Here is a 2,793-nt window from a genome sequence, read left to right as displayed (position 1 = left end):
GAGATGGTGTTTCACCATGTTGGCCAGGCTGGTCTTGAACTTCTGACCTCAAGTGATCTGCCTGCCTCAGCCTCCTAAAAACCTGGGATTACAGGCATAAGCCACCGCACCCGGCTGAATTTTTCATTTTAAAATGTACATAGCCACACGTGGCCAGTGGCTACCATTTACACAGTGCAGCTGTAGATACTGGAAGACAGCCATGCCACCTTAGTACCAAAATTTGAAGTTAATAAGTAAGCTCATGAATCAAGTCAGCCCCCCGAGCCTCTTTCCCCTTTTCGTTAATAGCAGTATCCAGTATCTCAATCCCACTCCAAGCTCTTTTTTACCAGAAGTGGGGCATGAGATCCGGGCTGTTGCACAACTTCTTCCTGGCCATAGTGACTGGTACGGGAAGAAAATAAGCAGAGCTCAGATTGTCATAATCCTTGCTTGGAATGTTCTATATTATGAAGTAAAGCAGCTTCTTCAATTTGGAGTTGTAAGGAGGGAACCCTAGAACTGCTGGCCATCATGTTCCTTTGCCACTCTGAGAATAAAACCAAAATTAGGATAAAAGACAGAGAGACAGAGTCTTGCTTCTCAAGTACTTAGATCCAGTCAACCCTAAATTCAGCTCCATCCCTTCTTTTCCATGTTTCAGTTAGGTAAGCCAATAACTGCCTTGTTTATGCTATTAATAGTTTTGAGTTAAGTTGTATCACTTGCAACCTAAAATAGTCTTAATGCAAAGCCCCACTCAGTCTGGGCAACACAGTGAAATAGCTTCTCTAGCCAGGCATGCCTGTAGTCCCAGCTACTCGGGAGGCTGAGGTGGGAGGATTATTTGAGCGCAGGAGGTCAAGGCAGTGAGCCGTGATTGTGCCACTGCACTCCAGCCTGGGTGACAGAGTAAGCAGTTTACTGCACCCTTGACCGCCCAGGCTCAAACGATTCTCCCACCTCTCCCTCCTGAGTAGCTGGGACCACAAATGGACACCACTGTGCCTGGCTCTATTTTTCAGAGATGGGGTCTTGTCATCTTGCCCAGCCTGGTCTCCAACTCCTGGGCTCAAGCGATCCTCCCGCCTCAGCCTCCCAAGTAGCTGGGACTACAGGCATGCCACCATGCCTGGCTAATTGTTTTGTATTTTTTGTAGAGACAGGGTTTCAACATGTTGGCCAGGCTGGTCTTGAACTCCTGACCTCAAGTGATCCACCCGCCTTGGCCTCCCAAAGTGCTGGGATTACAGGTGTGAGGCATTGTGCCTGGCCTTGATTTTTAGTAGAGATGGGGTCTACGTTGCCCAGACTGGTCTCCAACTCCTGGGCTCAAGAGATCCACCTGCCTAGGCCTCCCAAAGTGCTGGGATTACAGGCATGGGCCATGGTGCCCAGCCCTGCTTTTTTAAATGAAAAGATTCACCCTGATATGCACTGAAATAAAAACAATTTCAGTTAGACTAAGCAGCAAGAATTATCATATTACCAGTAATGGGCATAATATTCTGGGAGGAAAAAAAGTCATAAATCAGTCAGATTCAAGGATCAACCTGTTTAACTGTTCATATTTTATTCCTGTATCAGTAGATTAAGAAAGTAAAATTTTCCCAAGCACTGATTTATAGATCATGTTTATAAGTGGCACACAAAAAATTAAGTTTCATAAACAATAACATTCAGTGATCTACTTAAATCCAATTGTAATCCTTACGTTAAGCTGAGGGCAATAATAATTTAATACAATAGACTAAATACACACAAACCCGTGTATCCAAAACTACAAACATGGTTTCCATAGCCACATATGGTTTTACTCAAGGACACATTTCCACAATGAACAAGTACTTACAAATATGTTAATAAAACACTAACCCAAATGCTTATCCTGCCATGAGCTTTTTAAGCAATGCCATTCCTGCTACTGAAAGCATTTATTTTTAGAAGCTCGAATCTGATCTGGGAAAACGGGTTCTCCTAAAACTTAACAGGATGTTATAAATCTGAAAAGATTTTAAATCAAAAAGCCTTCCAACACAGCATTATTCATGTGAAACTTGATTTCTTAAAAAATAATAACTTGTTATCTGAAGAAAATTAAAACAGATTATCTTTTAAGAGATACAAACATTCTCACAAAAAAACTGTATTTTCTTATATCATCTCTTTAACAGAAATGCAATCCAGTTCATTATCTGTATTTGTTATTTTGAGACAGAGTCACACTCTCTTGCTCAGGTTGGAGTGCAGTGGCACCATCTCAGCTCACTGCAATGTCTGCCTCCTGGGTTCAAAGCAGTTCTTCTGCCTCAGCCTCCCGAGTAGCTGGGATTACATGCACATGCCTCCATGCCTGGCTAATTTTTAAATTTTTAGTAGAGGCAAGGTTTTGCCATGTTGGCCAGGCTGGTCTCGAACTCCTGGCCTCAAGTGATCTGCCTGCCTCAGTCTCCCAAAGTGCTGGGATTACAGGCGTGAGCCACCACACCTGGCCTGGTTCATTTCTTTAATAATAAACTAGACAATAAACTAGTTGCTGTCTAAAAACTTCTGACTACATGAAGTACAAGTCTGAGCTGTTGAGTCAAAAATACCATTTAGATTTCACATATTAAATAGCTACAGTAGGCCAGGCATGGTGGCTCACACCTGTAATCCCAGCACTTTGGGAGGCCGAGGCAGGTGGATCACGAGGTCAAGAGATTGAAACCATCCTGGCTAACACGGTGATACCCCGCCTCTACTAAAAATACAAAAAATTAGCCAGGCGTGGTGGTGGGCACCTGTAGTTCCAGCTACTCAGGAGGCTGA

This window comes from Mandrillus leucophaeus, unplaced genomic scaffold (genome assembly GCF_000951045.1).
Source record: "Mandrillus leucophaeus isolate KB7577 unplaced genomic scaffold, Mleu.le_1.0 Scaffold857, whole genome shotgun sequence".
In the NCBI taxonomy this organism is placed as follows: domain Eukaryota; kingdom Metazoa; phylum Chordata; class Mammalia; order Primates; family Cercopithecidae; genus Mandrillus; species Mandrillus leucophaeus.
This window is presented reverse-complemented; position numbering follows the sequence as displayed.